Consider the following 24,304-nt stretch of genomic DNA (forward strand, 5'->3'; position numbering starts at 1 on the left):
CAAAATATGTGTCTATCAAAGGATTTTTATCTAGAATACATAAAGAATATTTACAACTCAGTAAGAAAATGCAATAAAAATGTGGGCAAAAGAACCGAACATTTTTCAAAGAAGATCTATAAATGGCAAATAAACACATGAAAGATGTTTAACATTATCAGGAAACCCCCAATCCTACATACTCACTCAAGTCACTTAAAGACTGACCATAGCAAGTGTTGGCAAAATGCTGAGTAATTTAACTCTCATAGTCTTCTGATGATAACCACTTTGGAAATCATTTTGGCAGTTTCTTAAGAATTTATTTTTTTTTATTTTTTTAAATTTTTTTTTAACGTTTTATTTATTTTTGAGACAAGGAGAGACAGAGCATGAACAGGGGAGGGTCAGAGAGAGGGAGACACAGAATCTGAAACAGGCTCCAGGCTCTGAGCTGTCAGCACAGACCCCGACGCGGGGCTCGAACTCACGGACCGCGAGATCATGACCTGAGCCGAAGTCGGCCGCTTAACCGACTGAGCCACCCAGGCGCCCCAAAGAATTTAAACATACACCTGTCATACAGACCAACTACTCTACTAATTAGGCATTTTCCCAAGAGAAATTAAAACTTAGGGCTACACAAAGACTTGTCCACAAATATTCATAAAAGCTTACGTTATTTATAATAGCCCAAACAGGAAGCAACCCAAATGTCCACCAATGATTGGTATACCCATAGGTTATCCTAGTAAGCATAAACACACAAACAAATAAACAAATAATTGACATATGTAACATGTATGAATTTCAAAATAATTGTGCTGAGTAAAGTAAGTTACTCAAAAAAGTAATTATGTACTGTACAATTCTCCTTTATAGAATTCTAGAAAGTGCAATTCAAAAAACAGATCATTACTTAGATATAGAATTTGGGGACATTGGGAGGATCATGATAGGAAGATTATAAAGAGGCACCAGGAATTTTGGGGAAGTGGTGGACATATTATCTTGATTGTGGTGACAGTTTCATAAGTATACACATATGAAAAATCATCAAATGAAAGGATTAAATTTGTGCAGTTTGTGATATGTCAGTTAAATTCAATAAAGCTTTAAAATAGTACATATCAAAGAATTATGAAGCAGGGCATAATCAAGAGAAACTGCAGTCAACAGAAATAGATTCCAAGATGACATAAATGTTGGGATTAACTGAAAAGAACACTGCAGATTTGATAAATATTGTCGATTCCATGAGAAGATTGAAACACCATAATAATAAATGAAGAATCTTAGGAGAAAGATGAAAACTGTAAAAAAAAAAAAAAAAAAAAAAAAAAAGGATCGAATAGACATTATAGAACTAAAAAAAAAATACTTATGGAATGTTTACTGGATGGGTTAATAAAAGATCAGATATAGCACAAGAGAGATTCACTTAACTTGAAAATAGACCAAAATAAATCATCTGAACTAAAAAATAGAGGAGTAAATTAAAAAACAATGAATAGTGCTTCAGTGTCCTGCAAGGCAGTATTAAACAGTCTACACATGGCAGTTAAGGAGTCCCAGAAGTAGAGAAGAAAAATAATGTGGCACCAAAAGTATTTGAAGAAATGATAATTGAAAACTTCTATAGTTTGATTAAAACATCAACCCACAGAACCAAGAAGTTTAGCAAACCCCAAGCCTCATAAAAATACGATATGCTTGGGGTGCCTGGCTGGCTCAATCGGTTAAGCGTCGGACTTTGGCTCAGGTCATGATCTCGCAGGGGATTTGAGCCATGCATCGGGCTCTGTGCTGACAGCTCAGAGCCTGGAACCTGCTTCAGATTCTGTGTCTCCCTCCCTCTCTGCCCTTCCCCTGCTCATGCTCTGTCTCTGTCTCTCAGCAATAAATAAATGTTAAAAAAAATTTTAAAAATAAATAAAATATGCCTCACGTTGGTGCTTCATAGTCAAACCATTGAAAAGAAAATGTAAAGAAACAAAACAAAAAAACCTTACAAGCAACTGGGGAGAGAATTACATTACTTAGACTAGAACAAGGATGGCTTCCCTTGATTTAAAGAAAGGAAGCAAAAGACAGTGGAACAACATCTGACAGAGAAAAAAAATCGCAAACTATAATTCATACATTTGAAAACAGAGGGCAAATAAATACATTCTCAGGAAAAAAAGCTGAAAGAATTAGATGCGGGCAATTTTTCTTTATAATGAACTCTAAACGTAGTTGTTCAAATTGAAGGGAATGGTCTACTGGCTGTGTATGTATTATTGATGTTCAAATATATGTTACAGATAATTATATCCATATATATTATATACATATAACATTATAAATATTATGTATTGTAAATACATTGTTGTAGGCTTTATAGCACACGTAGAAGTAAAATGTATAACTACAATTAAATAAAAATGAAGGAAAATGCAATTATACAGTTTTAAGGACTTTCGCATTTTACATAAAGTGATATAATGTTCATTTATTTATTTAATTTTTAACATTTATTTATTGTTGAGAGACAGAGACAGAGCACGAGTGGGGGAGGGGCAGAGAGAGAGAGAGAGAGACAGACAGACAGACAGACAGACAGAATCCGAAGCAGGCTCCAGGCTCTGAGCTGTCAGCCCAGAGTCTGACCCGGGGCTCAAACTCACGCACTGTCAGATCAGCTAAAGTCAGACACCTAACTGACTGAGCCACCCAGGTGCCCCAATGTTCACTTTAAATACAAAGTTATATGTGAAAGATTACATATTGTGATCAACCCAAACCCATCAGGAAGGGAGAAACAAAGGAGCAAAGAACAGATGGAATAAAAAGGAATAGCAAGACAGTATATTTAAACCCACACAATGAATACTTGCATTAAATACAAAGACACTAAATATATGAACCAAAACCCACAGATAGTCAGACTAGATAAACAAGCAATACTGAACAGTATGCTGTCCACAGGGGACACATTTTAAATATATATATTTTTAAAAAGGTTGAAAGTAAAAAGATGGGGAAAGATATTCCAACAAATCAGTGATCATAAAAAGGCTGGTGTGTCTATAGTCGTATTAGTCAATACAGACTTTGAGACAGGGACAAGTAACAAAATAAGAGAGATATTTTATAATTATATACTTATAATTATATATATATATATATACACACACACACATATATATATATATATATATATATATATATATATATGAAATTTTGTTAGGCATAAACCCATTTGGTATTATGTCGCAATAATACCAAATGGGCTTATACCTAAAAAAAATTTCAAAAAACATGAATTGCTCACTGACAAAACTAAAGAAAGAAATAGACCAAGCCAGAATCAGAATCTGAGGTTTTAAAAATCTCTGATTAATTGAAATAAATAGGAAAAACCCCAGTATAAATGAACTTTACCGGATACCAAAACCTGACAAGGACGTTCGAGTATACACCGATGTTCCTAATGAATATAAACATAAAAAATATTTTTTAAATACTAGTAAATCAGATCTATACATCAGATATTTACAAGCTAGCAAATCCTCATTTACTTATATATAAATCCTTATTTATTTTTTTAAATTTTCTTTTTATCTTTGAAAATTTACATCCAAATTAGTTAGCATATACTGCAACAATGATTTCAGGAGTAGATTCCTTAAAGCCCCTTACCCATTTAGCCCATCCCCCTTCCCACAACCCCTCCAGCAACCCTCAAAAGGCAGTTTTAACAATTGGATGCTAATGTATTTCACTGCATTAACAGGGTACCAGAATGATAAAGAAAAATGACAGGATCATTTCGACAGATGCCATGAAAGAACTGAATCAAATCCAACACTGTTTATGTGTAGAAAATTATGATGCACTAAAATCCAAAAACTTCTGTAATCATTTTTTTTTTAATTTTTTTTTCAACGTTTATTTATTTTTGGGACAGAGAGAGACAGAGCATGAACGGGGGAGGGGCAGAGAGAGAGGGAGACACAGAATCGGAAACAGGCTCCAGGCTCTAAGCCATCAGCCCAGAGCCCGACGCGGGGCTCGAACTCACGGACCACGAGATCGTGACCTGGCTGAAGTCGGACGCTTAACCAACTGCGCCACCCAGGCGCCCCTGTAATCATTTTTTTTTATGGGCATAAAACAATTACCTAAGTATGTCCAGAGATTTTAAGAAATGCTTCCAGGGGCAACTCATTTTGAGTTTAGTCCCAAATATCAGAGGAGGGGAGAGAAGGAAGAATATTCAGGCACAGGCCTGTCGATTCGAGTAAGTGTGATGTATTTCAGGAATCAACTATTAGTGAAAGACTGCTGGAGTCTTGGTCAGAAAAGATGCAGAAGAGGAGCTGAGGGAAGCAAAGTTTCTTGCTTGTAGGTGAGGGTCCCATGAGGACTGCAGTGACGTTTTACTTTAGGAGGAGACACCAAGCTGTCAAGAATGTGGAGCACAAGGGACCACGATCAGCTGTGAATTTCTGAGGACACCCTGAAAGCAGGCGGTCAGCAGAGTGAATGGAGGACAGGGAGCTAGAGTCAGGGAGGCCGAGAGCGGGCCACCTGACCTATTCCAGGTGACAAGGACCAAAAACTGCAACATGGAAAAAGGTGTGGAAGTGGAGATAAGAAAAAAAGCAAAGTTATTTACGAGAAAAAATTCATTGGATTTATCAAATTAATTCAATCTACTTTGAACAGAGAAATCTTGGATATATCTCCCGAATTCTGATCTTCAATCCGGAGACAGGTGCCGACATAGAGAACAGGGGCTCAGAAACCACTTCGTAAGCAATACATACTGTGATCTGTTCTGAGGACAGTCTTCTACATGAATCCGGCATGTATTCAGTGCAATGTAATTCTCAGCAGATATGATTGCTTTCAGATTACTTTTCAGATCAGTAACTGAGCCTTAGAGACGTTAAGTGACTAAGGCTGAGAAAAGGTAGTAAAGATACGTTTGGACATGTTGAGTTTGAGGTGTCAGCGGGACAGCTGAGTTGACATCAGTTGTAGTTATGGATCTGGAAGAGAGCTCTGGTCTGGTGATCAAACGTCAAGCAGCATCAACATAGGCTATTTGAATGAGTGGGAAGCCCTGAGACTGTCCAAAGGGACCAGACAATAAGAAGACCCAGAGAAAGAACTGAAGAGGTAGGCGAAAAGGGAGAATTCTAGGTTTTATTTAAGTGAATTAGGGGTAATGGCAGAGGGGTAAGGGCGAAATGAGTACCCAAAGGGAGTCGAATAATGGCAACTGAGCAAAGGGGAAGTTCTAAGAAGTAAAAAATGATGAATGGGGACAAAGTCTACAGATAGGTGCCCACAGGAATTAGCGATAAGAAGTCACTAGTCATCTTACAGAGATACGTTTCAGTGTAACTGTGACGTTATAAAAGTTAAGATAACATTAACATTAGTTTAGAGACTGTTTCTGGCCAGTTGAATGTCCTGTGTGACTTTGCCAAGTTATTATGTTAGAAGAGCCTAATAAATATTCAATGGGACCTAATGAAAGGCTTTGAGAACTGGTACAAATGGAAAAGACTGTCCACAAGTCAAGGGACCAAAATGCCCCATTAGCAAAAGGGGTCGGTGTGACCCAAAAGGATGGCAAAAACAATGATTCTTGTTAGAAACAGAATCCAGTGGGACGCTTTCAGGTAATTTTGCTTAGAGACAGGATGCTTTGACTCATGAAAGAAGGAAAGAAACAAGAGACCATCTCATTGCTTTTGCTTGTGATTGAAGGAGACTTCGGTCTGGAGACTTTGTGTTTTGATAAAGCTCTAAAGATGACATCCGTACCTCTCTCCTGAAACCCTTATCGCACAAAGTGCTACCCTAGGGCCAGGCAGCCTCTGTCTCACCTGGGAGCATGTTAGAAATTCAGATTCTCAAGCCCCATCCCACAACTTCTAAACTAGAATCCACATTTTTTGAATCTTTTTTTTTTTAATGTTCATTTTCGAGAGAGAGAGAGAAAGAGAGAGCGCACGCGCAAGTGGGGGAAGAGCAAAGAGAAAGGGGGACACAGAATCCGAAGCAGACTCCGGACTCTGTGCTGAGAGCCCAACACAGGGCTCAAACCCATGAACCGTGAGATGACGACCTGAACCGAAGTCGGACCTGGCTTCACTGAACCCCCAGGTGCCCCTAGAATCCACATTTTAACAAGTTGAGATCCTCAGGTGAAATCCTATCTACATGGAAGTTTAAGACACACTTCTTCCTAAACCCTAATTTATACATAACAAAATTGAATGTTTACTAATTACTTGATTATTTATAGTCCAGATTCTTCCAATAAGCTTAAGGTAAGTTTTAAAGAGGTATACATTCCAGAAAGACTAAAAAGTAAGGAAAAAGGCAAAGAGAAAAATCAATGTAGGGAAAGATAACAACCACCATGGAGTAAAGGCTTTGCCCGGTACTAAGAGCTTTATCTAACTTTTATCCTCACAACTTTAGAAGGCAGTCAGTATTATTCCAGTTATACAGGTGAGACAAAAAGTGAGAAAGTTCAGATAACTTGCCCTAAGTCCCTAGATCCCAAAGTCTGAAAAGCAGGGTTGGACCTAGACCAGCTGAAACCAAATAAGACGTGCTCTTAACCACCAAGTTGAGAGTAAAGTTAAAATACAAAACACCTGTTACATATTCTTTATTCCATGTGCTAATGATTTACTCTTTCAGCCCTACACTTTCTAGAAGCTGATGTGAAGAGACTATAAGAACAACATGCATAGAGTCTGTATTTAATTCTCCATCAAAATGTAATTTGTGTGGCAGGAGAGTACACTATTTTTTTTAGAGAGGCTACACATCTTTATAAAAATGTGAATTATGCAAAACCTCAACAAGCCAAAATGTATACTTATTTAAGGTCCTATTTCTTAGCTAATATGTATATAAAATATATCCAGAGGAATTTTCAAGATTATAGGAAAATCGTGTACAACGTTTTAATGAATGACTGATAATTCATTATTCTGAACTAGAAAATGAGTGCGTGACAAGTGGTAGAAGAGAAGCAGAAGACAGGGTCAGGAACTAATCCCTCTCATTCAAGGCCATCTTATCCATTGGCCAGAGTCTAGCCCCCTAGGCTTTTCGGAGGTCCTCAAATACGTTTGAGATTTGAAAACAATGTCTCTAAAACAAGAAAAAAGCAAAAACTGATGTTAGTGTTTAATAATGGCTACAATAAAGCATTATGTCAACTTCATAAAGTATAATGTTTAGCAATGAAAAAATCCACTACACTTGGCAACCATCTTCAGATTAGATTTTCTCACTGTAGGAATTCTTGGGTATATGTAGTCTGGAAATGAATTACTTGCAGGAAAATAATTTTCTAAATCAAAATTACAGAACATGTTGCCCCTCTCCCCAAAATGTGTGTGTATATGGAAATAAATATACACATTTATTACATATTATATCTCCTGTGAATATACATATATCCTGTGAAGGTATTAGAAGTCCCTCTCCTTCATAAAGGTACCAAAATAAATGAGGCTGCCTGATTTCCAGATCTCCTTCTCTCTCCTCTGTCTGTAGTTTAGGGCCTGTACTAAGCTGGGACGGAATGAGAAATATCAAAGAATGTGAAAGCTACCCGTCCTTCCCTCCCACCCCATGAGTGAAGTCCAATCACTTCCTACACAGTTCCCACACTACTAGGAAGTGTCCAAATGGGTACTAAGACACTGCAAGGTAAAGATGGGATGTGTATTTTCTCGGTTTAGCTTGCAAAAGCTGGGTTCTTAATGTCTGCTTCCATACCATGAACAAAGCCCTAGGATAATCGAACAATTGCCCAGGAAGCCATTTGGATTGAAGTTAGCCTCTCCTTCAAGAACGGAAGAGCTAAAACTTGCCAGCTTTGATTTGCACGCCTTTCAGCTACTAGTTCCAGCCAATTCAGTTCATACAACTCCAGCTTTCATTTGGGGCTGAGCTCATTGACTAAAAAAATAAAGAAGAACGGAAAAAAAAAAAACTACACACAAGAAAAGAAATCAAGGAAAAGCTTAATTGATTATGCAGAGAGTTGCTTTGGGAAAGGGGAAAATCTTGTTAGAAGGCTGGCAAACTCACTTCATTAGGGACCTACTGACATCTTCTAAAACCAGAACATTACATCAGGTTAGTTTAAAACATCAAATGACCTTGTAGTTTTTGTAGGGATACCCCAGCCCCATTCATTCTCTCTGGTTCATTGTGTTCATCATACTTTTATCAACGGTAAAAAGTTTGCTACTAAATAATAAGCTGAAAGGAATGTGACTTACTAGAAATTAGCACTAGGGGTGCCTGGGTGGCTCAGTTGGTTAAGGGTCCAACTCTTGATTTCAGCTCAGGTCATGATCTCATGGTTCGTGAATTCAGGGCTCCACAATGGGCTCTATGCTGACAGTGCAGAGCCTGCTTGGGATTCTGTCTCCCTCTCTCTCTCTGCCTTTCCCCTGCTCATGTTCTCTCATTCTCTCAAAAATAAACACTCAAAACCCCCCAGAAATTAGAAACACAAAAATCAGAGATTGTGATTCTGCTCGCTCACTTTGTCCTCTAAAAGCCCACTTTCTTTTTTCCACTTGCGTGGTCACTCGACAGACTTTCCACCACCCTTCTCTCTCACACACACAGTCCCACTCATTTTCCTTGCACCTGATGATTCTCTGTGCACAATGTTGAAATGAATGAGGACAGCAGCATCATATCTCATAGGGGTGTGTGAGAATCCATCGCTTCCTTCCCCTTCGGAGATCCTCTGAAGCGTGCCCGCATGGCTTCCAAACCAAAAAAGGAGGTTGCTTAATTTTATCCTTCCTTTCTTTGGGAGCATCAAATGCCCCACTCATTGAAAGCCCCCTGCTTCCTAGAAATAATTAGCCTAAGGGATAAGACTACCATTGCAATTTAAAAAAAAAAAAAAAAAAAAAAAAAAAAAAAAGAGTCACTAAGAGATCAGAATGGTTCAGTCATGCCAAATAACTCTTATTTAGTTGTGTGAGAAAGTGGCTAATGATAGTGATCTCATAGCCACAGAGTATCTTGGTTTCAGGCAATATTTGACACATATTCTGAGAACACACCTTTAAGTAAGATAATGAAGTTCGAATTGGACGGTACTGTTATAAGGTGGTACTGTTATAAGGTGGATACACTGTTAGGTAACTACCACTCTGGAGAAGTCAACTTGGAGACGTGCCTCCAGTAAGAAATTCACCGAAGCTTATTCTGTAAAACATTGTATGAATAAGTGAAATAAAAACATCGAAGGGATTCTAATTAAATGTACAGCCTGCTTTAAATTTGAACAAATACGAAATTATGTTGATGACAGAAATCAAGATTATATTCTCAATGGGCCACACTATTGACTCGAAATAAATTAATTAACTGTAACAGTGAAAACTGTGAAGTCCTGCGTTGGAATGTATTTAAATCAATAACTTAAGCAATCACAGATAACTTGCTTCACAGTGGTTCACAGGATACCATGAAGGTTTTTACTGAACCACATTTAATTAAATTGAAAGTAACATATTTAAGTGGTAAATATGGGTGTAAAAATGAAGCTAGCCAGCAAATCAGTACATTCCATTTTTGACAAGCTCCAATTGTTAAAAAGTTTTCCTTATACAGAGCTGGGATCTATTCACTGTCAATTTCATTACATTTTTCTCGGAGAGGAAGGAGGCTGAATTCCTGGTAACTCACACATAGACAACAGTATACAACATTAACTCTGATTATAATATGTCTAAATGTGACCATGCCAGCAGGGGATGGTGCTCCCATGGATTAGAGATTATTACCTTGCCATTGCAAATTTTAACTAGATCTTAAGTAGTTGCTAACTTGGATCACATTGATTTCCTTAAAAACCCTACAATAATATTTTATTGGCATATAAATCCAGCCGCTTCATTTTTCTAAAATATTATATCCTGTATGTCTTTCTACTCCCGTGTTTATTAAAGTACCTAAGTACTTGGTAAATATGTACTTAATGAATGATTGAATAAAATTTAAAAGACTGACCAGCCAAACCTAATGAAACAATAGAAGGTAGTAGATTCCTGTAGGGTATTAATCACTATCTTTTGAATTCTACATGAAATTCTGCAGCCTGGGCTAATGGTTTTCAGGCCTACAGTAAATTAGAAGGAAGAAAAAGAAAGGCTATCATCAAGTATATTGGTATCAGCAAAAAAATAAAGGAAAATATGCAACATGTTTAAAAATTCTTACGCACAAGTCATTTAGGGTAGAGTCAAATAACCCCCAACAACTCCGTTTTCCCTGATTAGAGCCCCCACAGACATCACAGTACTGCATCTATAAGACAGTTGAGATCATCAAGGTACACTTATGTTTATAAGGCATGAGGCGATCAGCAATATAGGAAAGTATGCACAAAACAGCTTTATAAGACTACACACACAAGGTCGATTGAAGAAATCAGTACGTAAAGGCATAAACCCTCGGCTCGCTAAAAATTCTCCCCAGACTCCACTGTTTTGTGGTCGCTTGCTTTGTCTGAGGTCTCGACAGCTTCGGTTTCATTACACTTCTCAAAAACCTCCCTAGCAACTTCTGGTATTATCTTCCAGCAATTCTTATTTGCACCTCAATTATCATAACAGCTCAGGGTGGTAGAATGAGGACATTACATACAATTTCTATACATGCAAGCCAAAGTAACACAAAAGAAAGTAAATCAGGAGAAAATGAGGGCGGTCTACTCCTCAAAGGTAAAGGTTTTAGACTGAATGGATTAATGATGTGGATGTGTACTAAATACCAGGCACCAGGCTGGGTGATGCAACTGTAGAGATAAGACAACTCTGTTGGGAAAACAAACACGTGAATACTTGGAGGGGTAGCTCAGAATGAGTCAAAAATCAGATGGTCTGAGAGGTTTAAAATACCATATATGGTAATTTTTTTTTCTTTAGAGCACTTTTCCTTTTAAAGCTCTCATCAGACTAACCATTAACTACTTTTCAACCCCAAAATGATGTGATTCTATCTTGTTCCATTCCACAAAATCACTGTGAAATAAACGATGGCAGGCATTGTTAATCTGCAGTTAATAGACTATGAAATTGAAGATTTTATAGATTGCCTAACGTACCTCAAACCACACAGCTAGTTAGTGGTGAAACCAGATAAGAAGTTAACTTGATTTGAGTCTTAATTATTTTATTTGTTATGTAATAAGTGTCATTCATGTTTTATGATAGGAAATCATTAGCTGTCCCATTTCATAGATTGAAATCTCACTCTGGCGTTAGGTTTACAATAAAGCATATTGAATAAACAAGCCTTGTTCCCCAAATGGTGGATTATTTGCTGTTTCACTAGTAAAGTTTCTCTTCCTCCTCTCTTGGCATTACACATGCACAAGTTGTGAACGAATTCACTGTAATCACTGCTTATGGTGCTTCTTTTAAATCACTAAGGCTTCCAGAGTGCTTATAAAAAGTAGCTTATGAATTACCAGGTCCCTTCACTATGTGTACGTAAAGCTTGTCAGCTATTTTGGGAATGCCATAGAGTTCTTTTCTACTTGGGGTCCCTTAGGATGTGATCTAAGTACAAATAAAATGTGTAATTTTTTTTTTCAGAGAATTTTAGAAAGAGCAGTGACCTTCAATTGATCCTTCAGCTACTAATCCATCAAGGACAATTTATTTAGTGCTGAAATATACAAGACCCTGTAGACATAAAAATAAATACGTGACCGTTAACCATAAAAAACTTAAACTAAGACTTGAAGGTTTTCATGAAAATTTAAGCATAGCTCCTTTGCTCAATATGACAAGACGTCCCATAGAATTAAAAGCTTATACTGCATGTGTTTCTTGAAACACGGGGCAGCCAGGGAGATCTATTAGAGGACTTCTTTTCTTTAACACAATTTTCCAAATTATAAAAACGGGATATTATCATTATTATCAACTGTGGACTCCCCCATCCCCGGAAGACCAAACAGAGCTATTGACTAAGCAAAGCTAACTTCACTAAACCTACAAGGGTAAGGAAGAACGTATCCTTAACTGTGCCTCAGTGTCTCAGGAAGAGCGGGTCCAGGAGGATATTCGTGGGGCTTTAGGGTCTGGTCTCAAGTGGCTGAAGCTGAATTTTTCAAGGCAGGGAATTGCCCACGATTGGGGGAGTCTCGATAAGTGAACAGCTGTTTAATAAGCAAACTGCTTACCCAGGAAAGCAATCTTTTGGTCTAATAGGAGAGCAGTTTGCTCAGGTGAGTAAACTGTGTATTTGGATATAGTAGCTTTCAGGAATTTGACAAGGCAACAAGGGTATCACTTGGCTTTACAGCCCTGTCTTCCCAGCGAGTATTTCCTAGGATGACAGGACCTCTACATGGCTTCATTCTATTTTTTTTCCCCACTTCGCATCTTTACTGATATGTAAAATATGGCCTGTTATCATTGTTTGTACTTTAAAGGCTATTCAACCACATTCCAGGGGCCTCTGATGAAAAGAGCACATGCGTTTATTGTCAAATACATTTTATGTTATTGAAAGCCAATTTTTTTTCCAGTTTTTAATTTAGTGTTGTGTTTACACATTTCTTTGCATAGAGGTGGAAAGAAACATTTATTTGGGAAAAATAAGATCTTCACGTGCACTTTGCAAAGTTTGGACCTAGTGTTCCTCAAGAAAGCTAAAAATATAAATAATGTATTCATTAAAAATGGCATTATTATGGGATATCATTATTATGATTATCACAGCAGAATCAGCCCTTCTGCTGATGGTGGATTTAATTTAAAAAGTCCAAGAGAAAAAAATAACCTAAATCTGCATTTTCTTTGTTTTCCTCCCCACTAAAGCAACACTGAGATTATTATTCATTTTGCACTTAAATGCAGGTGCTGTGCTAAAGCCTTTTACACGTGCATTCTTATTTCAGATGCAATGCCCTTGCAAAACAGGTAGCATTCACCATCTTATAGGTAGAAAAACAACAGAATCAAAAAGGTTACGCATGTTACCCAACACGTACAGTTTGTGGGAGAAATAGGATTTGAACTTTGTACATGTTTTTTTTTTTTATGTTTATTTATTTTTGAGAGTGAGCGAGCTAGAGAATGAGCAGGGGAGGGGCAGAGAGAGAGGGAGACAGAACCCCAAGCAGGCTCTGCACTGACAGTGGCTCAAACTCACGAACTGTGAGATCATGACCTGAGCCGAAACCAAGAGGCAGACAGTTAACCGACTGAGCCACCCAGGCACCCTTGTACATCTGATATCTAAGCGTGTTCTCTTGGGCCTGTTAAGAGGAGGTTAGCATGCCTGTCACCATGACGTTAGAACCTCAGTAATGAACCGTCATCTCCCAGCTTTCTAGAACTTAGACCTACTAATGCCTTTTGCACTGGAGGGTCTCTTTGTTCAGAGAACAAGAGCAGTCCTTTGAATCACTGGAAGAGAAGAACCTTGGATTTTGGGAATGTGCTAGGTAAATACGAAGATGTCCCCCAGTCCCTGCGATACACAAACCTTCCTCTGATTATTCAAGCAAGTAATGTAAGTGGTACTGTAAGGGGATCTCACAGATGCAATTAGGTCCCAAATCAATTGACCTTAATGTAAGGAGACTACTTGGGTGGGTCTTACCTAATCACACGAGGCCACTAAATTAGGGCCATGCAGTCAGAGACACAAGAAGTTTGACAAGGATTTGAAACAAGGGACATTCTCCTGCTGGCTTTGAGGGTCATGTGGCCAGAAAGTAGATGGCTTCTAGGAGCTGACAGCGGCCCCCTGTGGAGGGCCACCAAGAGAAAGGGGGGGGAGTGGGGCTCAGTCCTGCAACTGCAAGGAACTGAAGGTAGCTAACGATCTGATTACTTTGGAAGCAGGTTCTTTGCCAAGATCTCCCCAAATAGACCCAGCCCAGCCAACACCTTGATTTCAGCCTCAAGACCCTGAACAGAGAACTCGATCACATCATGCTCACAGACTGTGAGCTAATAAATGGGTGTTGTTTAAAACCACCAAGTTTATAGTAATTTGTCACATGGCAATGGAAAACAGAAACAGAGGACTAAACACTTGTATAAAAAGCTAGAGTGTTGACCTGTGATTAGAACTTGAATGAGCACTTTGGATTAGTTTGAAAATAAGCCTTGCCTGACCTATAAGTGGTGTAATCAATTTTGTACAAACACAATTACAAGAAAACAGCACTGGTGTATAAATAAATTGTAGGTCCATCAAATTCCTCGCATCTAACCGTGTGAACTTATAAATGATAATAAGAGTAGTGATATATTAATAATATGGAAATAATGCTTTGGACTATTCAGTTTGCTTCCACATTCATATATCGTTTGAGCCTTATTATAACTCACTAGAGCAGACAAATAATAATAATTATTATTCCTCCTTATAGCACAAGAAATGAGTATGTAGAAAAGGCAAGTGACTGACTTAAGATCAACCACAGGAATTTGGGGGTGCAATGCTGTGGCCAATAGGTGACAATCGAGGTCTTCTGGTTTCTCTCAAAACCACGTTTTATTCTCAGGACTGACTGAAATATTCTGGCAAAACAAATATTTGGGAGTTACGTTCCTCTATTTCAAGAACTAGGAGAAAACCTGGATAATTTTATATTCGGAATAAGTGCTTTTCTTCCCACATCAAATTTCCTACCCTTCATACGATGCAGGCTATTAAAGAACATTTTTTAAACATTTATTTTTATGTTAGAAAACACTTTGGCTTAAAAAATTTTTTGGACTGTTTAAAAAAAAAAAAAAACACATTCAAACTGATTTTGTAAAAGTTTGAACTAACTTTCAAAATGACTAAAAGCCGTACGACAATGGAGCTTTCAGTAGCCAATATGGGATTCATTAGATGTGTCTATAAAATGAACTCAGTGTTTCCATTAAAATGAGATCTATAATTATCCACACAAAAAGTGGCATATATTCACAGGAGAAGTTGCTGATTCCTTTTCTACACTATAATCCTATTTTGTAAAAAAAAACAAAACAAAACAGAAAAAACCAAACGTAGGCACATACCCACACACTGATACATACACATACCAAATTTTTGACAGAGGTCACCTGTGGAATGGGGGCATTTTAACTCGTTTCTAAATTTTCTACATTTCTTTATCAGTACTGCATTTTATGGTGTGTTTTTATCATCTAAAAAAAACCTGACTTCCTTTTCATTTTACATCATTTGATTGAAACTCTCTTGTCTAGTTGTATCAAAGTAACAGGATTATCGTAAACTATCCGAAAATCTGTATGAAGGCCAAGAATTAAATAGAGTTCGGCTTACATCTCCAACAGCTCACTTGGTTCCCATGAGGGTAACTGGGCGTGTCCCCTGTGCCCCAAGCTCAGCATCTACAGCTGTGTGTGTGGCCACCAGCGTTGACTGAGTAGCAAGAACCGGTCAACACGGCCAAGGGCACCAGGGATCTGGCCAGGAGCCCTGAGCGAGATGATGAGCCCGCGGGAACTCGTCCTCCAGACTCCATTTCTTCAAGTCCCCAACTGAGCTACGTTGAGGGGACTTTTCTTCCTTCGCTCTCTCCTTCATAGGCTGTGACAAGCCAGGCTCCTTAAATGGGGCTTCAATGAGAGTTGCCGAAACCTATAAATTTGTAGCCAAAGGCAGTGGGATAAAAATGACACCAAGTTCTTTCGACACACTTAAAAAAGGAGGTGTAACTTGGCCAGGGTTTCAACCGCCCACTCGCACTGGGACCGTGTCCTCTGGCACCCTCCTCTAACGACCTGACATCATTCACCTCCTGTGTCCCTTGGTGTCAGAAGAACAAAACTACAATTTGACCAAAGCATGAAGATCTGGAGTCTTCAGCCGGCTCCAAAGCGATGAAAATTTACGTGAACCTAATAGGTTTCCATCTACCGCTGCCCCTGGAAAATATGCCACTTAGGGCCGAGGGGGTGAGTTTTGGCATCTAGGTACAGGGTCGTCTTCAAAATGGGAAAAAGAAGTCATCAAAATGTGCACTAATACTTTTAAATGTGGAAAAGGATGAAACCTGAATCCTTTGTCCTCACACGCTACCCAAATTATTTTAATTTTTAATTCTCGCTAATACCTCATTCACCTCTGCGTTTACTTTCACACACCTGCCAATCTCGGGATACTCCCAGTTGTGCTCCGTTCTCAATAGCTAACAAGCTGTATGACTCTCTCCACGCTTCTCTGTAGTATCTGAACTTCTCTTGGTAACGGCTGCATAATTCCCACCAAGTAGATGTGCCACAGTTTGCGATGCCGATCGTTTTTCCCTGGGTCGCCAAATACGAAGATTCTCACCTGGACACCAGGGAGCGAAGCCCCTTCATGCAGCCCTCTCGTCTCAGGCCAGCTCTTGCTCACGTCACTCTCAGGGTCACTTCGCTTTCCTGAGCTATTCCCAGTGAACCTAAGCTGGGGCTGCGTGATGGAGCTGGTGACCGTTTAGGCCTAAAACTGCTTAACAGCAAAGTCAGGAGATAAGAGAGAGCAAAACCAGAAGCCATAAAGAGATGGCGTGGAACCCTCCTTCGTGACGCACGGGACCAGAAGTAAGTCACTGATACTGGTCTGTGCTGATAGGGGGCTGGCATTCTCCCACCTCCCAAGCAGTACAACTATTTACTGGGGTGAAAGCACAACGCCAGCCCTCCTAAATACATTTACAAGCCATTCATCATGCAATTGATAAAGGTTTGGGGCTAGCGTGTCTGACATGCTCGTAATTAAGGGCGCAATTCATCATGCAGGGTGCCAACCGAAGATGGAAGTAATTTCTCTCGGGAAGTGAAGCTCTGAATGATTCTACTTCACCCAGCACTGTGAACATGGCCAACTGATGTTCTGACCTTACTTTCTGAACTGAACGGTTTGATATGGAAATAGACATCACGTTAAGAAAGGGTAGAACAAGGAGTCTTGAGTGTTTTTTCTTTTTTATTAGGTGTGATACCGGTGTTGCGCTTAGGATTTTTAAAAAAGCGTTTATTTTGGCAATTTCAGATGAAATCATAACACGTTTAGGATTTGCTTTACTTTTTTCAAGCTGATTTATTTTGAGGGAGAGAGAGAGAGCACCAGTAGGGGAGGGGCAGAGAGAGAAAAGAGAGGATCCCAAGCCGACTCTGCACTGTCAACACGGAGCCCGACGTGGGGCTCGATCTCACCGACTGCGAGATCGTGACCTGAGCCGAAATCAAGAGTCTGTCACCTAAACGACTGAGGTACACAGACGCCCCTCGGATTTGCTTTAAAATACTTAAGGAAAAGAAAATGTTGGGCACACCACCCAAGCAAAAATGTTGACAGAGCATTTCATGTATATCTTGCATATACATCTTGCCTATCTTGCCTTTCTTATACTGGGTAGGCATTTTGCTACCCAGTCTGGGTTGGGCACCCTTGTGCAGAGCACAATTTTGCATCGTGTCAGCTGATGTGGAATAGTCCTGGTCCTGAACACTTGGGGGTTTTTGCCCTTCTTCTTTGTTTTAACTTAGTCTCTGGCTGCTTTGCTTGGCAGCCGAGTGTCTAGTCACAAGCCAAATTAGGATCACTTGCTCCCCACCGGGACATCTCACGCCCCACCGAGAGAGGCTGGCCTGTTCACAAGTTTCTCTGCCATCCACCCTGGCCAGCAGAAAACAGACCAAGTTGGGGTTACTGAAAAGCCTGTTACCTATCGGGTCTTAGCGTAGCCTCTCAATGCTTCTAGTTACGTGCCCCGGTGGTATTGTACATGCGTACATTTTAGAGGAGAGGGGGGCAAATTAAAACGTGTGTCATCTTCATGAGCCAAATTATTTGGATTGTTAGTGAAGGTAATAGTAGTTGCTTTGGTTAAGTGAGTGTGGGAGTCTGGTGTGTCTGCTGTTTCCTCTTTTATGAAGGGACTCAGTTTTAAGTTGAAATTCATGCTTCCAGAGAGCCGGCAAGGACAGAGCAGAACTTGCCCCAGGTCCTACACCTGGTGACAGAGTCAGTCTTACATGCCAACAACATATACCTACGCGATCGAGCCCCAGAGCCACTAGCCACATGCGGCTGCTGAGCACACAAAGTGTGGGTAGTGTGAATTCAGACTTGGTGCTGTCAGTGTGAAATGACCACGAGAATTTGAAGACTTGGTCTGAAGGAAAAACACAGTGTTCTCATTCATTTCCGCAATGGTTCTTTCACATAAGGGTCAGGCACTGTAAAAGTCCATTGAATACAGAGCAAGAAATAAGACCAGCCCAGTCGTGGCCTTTATGATGCTCCAAGGCTGATAGAGGACATTGAAGAATTTCTTCCCTTACGGGTTGGCCACTCTCATGAATACTATTGTCTACACTTCTGATGTTCTCAAAGCGAACACCACCGTAGTCCTGCTGCTATGTCACAAGCAGACATGTGTCCCAGGAGTGCATTACCACCAGGCACCCAGGAAAGGTGCCATTTCTCACTGTTCAAAGAAAGAGCCACTCAACCCACGTGAACACTTCAAATGTAACTAGTCTGCGGTTCGATATGCACACACTGGATTTCAAAGACAGTGTGAAAAAATGAACATGAAGTATTTCCTTCCTATTTCATATTGATGACGGGATTAAATGAATATTTTGTATATAGTGGAATAAATAAAAGGGATTATGAAAATGAACCTTACCTGTTTTTCACTTTTTAAAATGTGGTTACAAGAAAGATTGAGATAACGTACGTGGCTCACGTAATATTTGGTTTTGTTTGTAGAGAGAGAGCGCTTGAGTATGGGGAGGAGCAGAGGGGGAGAGAGAATCCTAAGCAGGCTCCACACTCAGTGTGGAGCCATATGCAGGGCACGATCTCACAACGCTGGGATCATGACCCGAGCTGAAATCAAGAGCCAGACACTCAACCCGATGAGCCATCCAGGCGACCCTTATGTAATCTTTGTATTGGCAAGCACTTCTCTATATTGATTTTTTTTTCCACTCCACCAGTGGAAATAACCATCGCAACTGGAGCTTTTGCCCCCCAGAGTAGCTGGGAAACCACTGATAGAGAAACTTATCCCTAACTAGGGTGCTCTAAGCTACCTCAGTTCTCCCTTTTCTGTTTGAGAATCCCTTGTACCTGGAGTGATTAATGAAGGCAGCATGAGGCAACCAAGATATGATAAATAATCAGTTTATTAGAAAACTGATTCCTCTGGTCTCAGAGCTCTTCCTTACTGTAAAACCAAGAGCAAATCAAGAGATCTTCAAGAATTTCCAGCTCTTTAGGTATAAATATGTTAAAAATCTGTCCTACTTCAGATAGAATCGTAGTCAGGGAGATAAATGCATGGAAGCCACCCGATAAACTATAAACCATAATGCCATTATCGTCATTTATAATAATCATAACAAATACTTCCGTAAGCAATCAAGAAAAATTCTTGAGATATAGAAGATTAAAATACTTTACTTTGGGGGAAATTTTCAAAAACAACAAAAATTCAAATACAAGTATTAAAATACTAACACTTCGGTAGTAAGGTTAAATGAGAGAACAGGTGAGTTAAAGAGGTGCGGAACGGGGCGCCTGGGTGGCGCAGTCGGTTAAGCGTCCGACTTCAGCCAGGTCACGATCTCGCGGTCCGTGAGTTCGAGCCCCGCGTCGGGCTCTGGGCTGATGGCTCAGAGCCTGGAGCCTGTTTCCGATTCTGTGTCTCCCTCTCTCTCTGCCCCTCCCCCGTTCATGCTCTGTCTCTCTCTGTCCCAAAAATAAATAAACGTTGAAAAAAAAAAAAAAAAAAAAAGAGGTGCGGACCTTGAGTGGAAACACGTCCAAGAGGTGGGGATGATTTGGTTTCAGAGCTCACATCTGTATCTACTGCCCAATTCTAAGAGATTGCTTTGATATTACTTGCATTTCAAATGACAATTCTAATATACTACTGATTAAAACAAAATGAAGTCACCATAGTTATACTGTGGTCAACTGCACGAGTATTTGTGCAGTAACAAAGGTGGCAGTTGGCCTCTGGTTTCACACTGTGTAAGATGAAGCCTGTTGAAACAGAGGCCACTCTGTACAACCTCTGGCTTAGCAATGCCAGGCACCACAACACTTAGTCCGTAATTGCACATGAGTGAAACACAGATGTGATGATTTTTCCCGGCATCTGAGCTGTTCCCAACATTCCTGGTCTCCATCAAACCCTCAAAATCAAGGCAGATCCAACCCCTTCAGAAATCCTACTTTGGCTGGGCTTGTTGCAGTCTGGGAAGCTTTAAAAAACAAACAAACAAAAAAAACCCTGAGCTGTTTTATGCCTACCTGCCTGCACAATAGATTCAAAAAGTATTCCAGACCAGATCCAATTTAATTCAGTAACACATTTTCCAGTGTGTATGACAAAGAGGCTGATATCATGGGGAAATGTATGGAACTGAAAGAAACTGAAAGAAGCTTCCTAAAGAAGCTTCCAAAAGGCATGAACAGATAATGTCGAATACTATTTTTGTAAATATGCCATGTTATAAAACAGCACGTAGCCATTTTCTCCAAAGAATCTGGACCACCACCTTCCTCTGGGATGGCCAGCAGGGGGGCATGGATAAGCTTGGGTTTAGTGTGCTTTTGTGGCATGAGAGGGCTTGGGACACCACACACGTGGAGGTGGAAAGGCCACAGAGAGTTTAAGACTTGGTGAGCAAACCCGTCAGAAGGAATGAAGGTTTCAGGTCATCGCATAGAGAGGTGCGTTTAATGAATTCATTATTCAAAATGATGCGAGGAGAGTTAAGCAAAACCAAGGGAGATGCTGAAACAGACCGGGATGACCAACAACAAGAAAGATTTACCACCATCGGGTCTAGACGGAAAGCAGAAGGGATAATTGTCAGAGCCTCAAACGAGCTGCAGGAGGGGACATGCCAAAGTCGATCTGCCTCTGGAAACTCACAAATGAGCAGAGAAGGAGGCAAAGAAAGAAACAGCCTAGACTCATTCTTTCCCCTTTTTATGAGCCCTTGACAGGGCCTCTGTTGGCCAAAGCCAACCAAAGCCAGATGGCAAAGGAATCTGGTTTTCCATGAAGGTCAGCCTCCTATATTTAGAGGAGAATGGAAAAGATTGGAGAGAGGACCTGGAGGGGCAGAGGGAACATATCCCAGAGAGCTAAATGATGAGTTAGATCAAGAGGACATCATGGGGCTAGAAGCTTCCCTGTGGCGGGCAGGAATGAGGGAAATGTCTGTTTCCTGTCTACCCAATCCCATCACAAGCTGGCTCCGAATCGGCCTCCTATTGTCCCCAAGAGGTAGCTCATGCTGCAGACAGCAAAGAAACGGTACAGGTAGCTATTCTATGGGCGTTCAAAATGAAATACCCCCATCAAGGATTAAGGAGCCAGGATGAACAAGAAATAAGTCCATGTGCAACTTTAGAAATACAATAAGAATTCATAGATATGAAAACATTATTGCTTCCAATCTTGGGCTTTCTATAATCCTGAGATTTGGGTTAATCCTCATTTTGATTAAATTTTGATTGAACTAATCCTAAACTCTGTATTCATTAGCTGAGTAAATATGCTTTGGATTGTCTTTTTCCTCACGTGGCCAGATATTGATCTGAACTGTCAAAAAGCTTATTGAGTATGAGTAGATATTAAACAGAGAAAAGTATGCTAGTCATTTAACCTAGGAGATTCTTTGAGGAGAATTTTTTTTTTCAAATTTTCTGATCCTTCCACGGGTTTTAACCGAACAATGTTGGTAATTAAAGAGTTACAGACCTCTTATTATCATTCATGCTAATAAATAATACATGGCCACTGGGTGGCTGGTCAGTGAGACCCTATGAGACCCAGTAAAAATTGTGTGCATACTCTTGGTGGCTCAGCACACACAGTGTATTAAGAACAGATTGTTTTAATAGAAACCCTGCTTTATTCCCAGCCCTGGTGCCCATAATTATTGTCAAGCAGGACTATTTCCTGCCTTCCTGCCCAAAAGAGCAGGAAGCATCCAACTCTTTCAACCCACTTTGCTCATGGCATCACCTCTCCACAGGGGTTAGGGTTCACTGCCAAGAATTTCAAAAAAAAAGCTAACTCAGTTTTGGTTGCTTATCCAGAACTTAGCCTGTGAGCAAAGAAATGAAGCAAGATCTGTAATATATCCAGGGGTTTAGAGAAATGACACGGCTCCAGGCCTGGTTAATCACACCGAGTGAGTGCCAAGACAGCAGCCCTGCTTTTTTCCAGATTCACCGTGGGAATCAGTTCCAGGTGACGCTTAGCGATCCTCTGACTAATCAGAAACAACTGGGGAACTCGAGAGAGTTCTTACTGAGAAAGAAGGGCAGCCCGTCCGTTGCCCCTTGGGATTTAACAAAAGCGTTGCACTGAGCCTTCCTACCTGCTTCCTCTATGGGTCCATGCTACTCACCAGGGGGCATGCACAGCCAGAATACTACGAGTATTCAGTGCGTCTAGCCCAACGTCCAACCTCTGGTAGCTTCTGAGGTCACGTTACTCGGGCATCCCGGTGCGTGGATGGGACTGCTTCCAGCTCTAGTAGTTAACTTTAACTGTTATTTGTTGTTGTTGTTGTTGTTGTTTCTTTTTGCTTCTGGGCTCAGTACTAAATGCTCTGCGTGCTTTTATCTCATTAGTCCTTACCACAACCCATTGGCCATCACCGTTAACCCTATTTTACCAGCGAGAAAGCGGAGTTTATTTGGCAAGTCATCTGGCAGACTTCTTAAGGAACAGAGCTAGGGCTCCAATGAGGAAGTGCGGTACCATCCAGTGCCAACTGCACCCTCCCAGTCACCTGAGGGCCCTCAGAGGGACACATAACAGCAGGGTGCAGCACAAAGTAAGCATTCTTGAGGAGACCACCAAATATGGAGGTTAACCTTTAACCTTAGACAACCAGCCCTGATTCCTCATCCCTGTTCCTACCCTTGGGAAGGGTCAGATGTCAAGAAACATTACTCTTCTGTTTTTAATTTCTCTGCCTCAGAATCAGCCCTAAATAACCAAACCTCTGACTCTTTTGCCAGAGACCTTGTCCTGGCCCCGGAACCATAGCAGCCTCCAAATGAAAGGTACTCATTATTTAAAAGGCCAGGGAAGCCTCACATTCTACCAAAATCCTCAAAGTCCCACAAGATCCTAAGTCTTGGATCTTAGGTGGAGGCAGTGTGGGGACCAAAGATCTCCAGTGAGGTGACTGCCCCCCTCCAAGGTAACAGTGTCACTTCTTCTCTAAAACTTGAATCCTCTTGCTGGATGGATGGATGGATGGACGGACGGACAGAACAAACGAACATTGATATTACATAAAAGCTCACTGTTTAAATGCTTTTGTATCTTCTACCCCATTTGACTCAGAATTTTGTGATCATGAGAACGGCCTTAGGGCCAAAGACACAGGTAATTGATCCCGGCAGTCTAATTTGAGAAGCACAAAAATGCATGAGCTATTTCAAATGAACTCAACAATGCGTCTCTTCATGCATTCATTCGTTGCTAAGTGCTTCACAGATGTCAGCCACTGTGCTGGAGGACAGAGGCACAGAGCAGATCCTAGCATGGTACCTGTGCTCATGGAGATTACAATCTGATTGAGGAAACAGACAAAGAAGCCAACAGAAAGAGAGAGGATATCGGGGCATTATGGCAACCGAAAAGAACAAGGACCGAACTCTTCCTTGGGGGTCAAGGGTGAGTTAGGGCAGGTGTCTCCGAGAGAGTAAAGCCTGGTTTGCCCTGGAAGGAATGAGCAGGCATCAGCACTAGCTAATCCAATGGCAGAGGCAATGAGACCTGACCGACCTACTCGGCACAGTGGGTCTCCTAATAAGGAAGGACCAGGGGAGGTTGGAGAAGAGTATCTCAGTGATAGCCTGATGGCAGGCATTCTCTGTGTCTCAGGTTACCTCCACAGGGCTTTGATTTCCCCCTGAATTCGTCCCCCTTCAACTGCAAGAGGTAACTAAATTGCTAAGCACTACTTGGCCCCGCTGATGGTTCCATTTTCAAAATCCTGCTCCGAATACAGTACAAAGTTTGTGTAGTGTTCCTTCCACACTATTACGGATCAGCCTTTTTATAATTTAATCCTTCCACCTGCACATTTAACTGACTTCTTACTTGTTCCCCGTTTTTAACGCTGCGCAAACAAGCTCTTCAAGGAGGTTCGGACAATGACAAAGGAGCCAGGCCCACGTTCTACGCAAATTATTACGGGTATGGTACCGTATTTGCCAGAAACGTGGCTCCTGCAATCAA

At 40.6% G+C, this 24,304-nt stretch overlaps 1 protein-coding gene across 2 annotated transcripts in view; it reads right to left on the reverse strand.

Moving 5' to 3' along the window:
* The window catches only part of PTN (pleiotrophin), a 101,657-nt gene that overhangs the window by 38,835 nt on the left and 38,518 nt on the right, over window positions 1–24,304 (reverse strand). The gene's annotated exons all lie outside the window — the stretch shown is intronic.

Source organism: Lynx canadensis, chromosome A2, assembly GCF_007474595.2.
Source record: "Lynx canadensis isolate LIC74 chromosome A2, mLynCan4.pri.v2, whole genome shotgun sequence".
In the NCBI taxonomy this organism is placed as follows: domain Eukaryota; kingdom Metazoa; phylum Chordata; class Mammalia; order Carnivora; family Felidae; genus Lynx; species Lynx canadensis.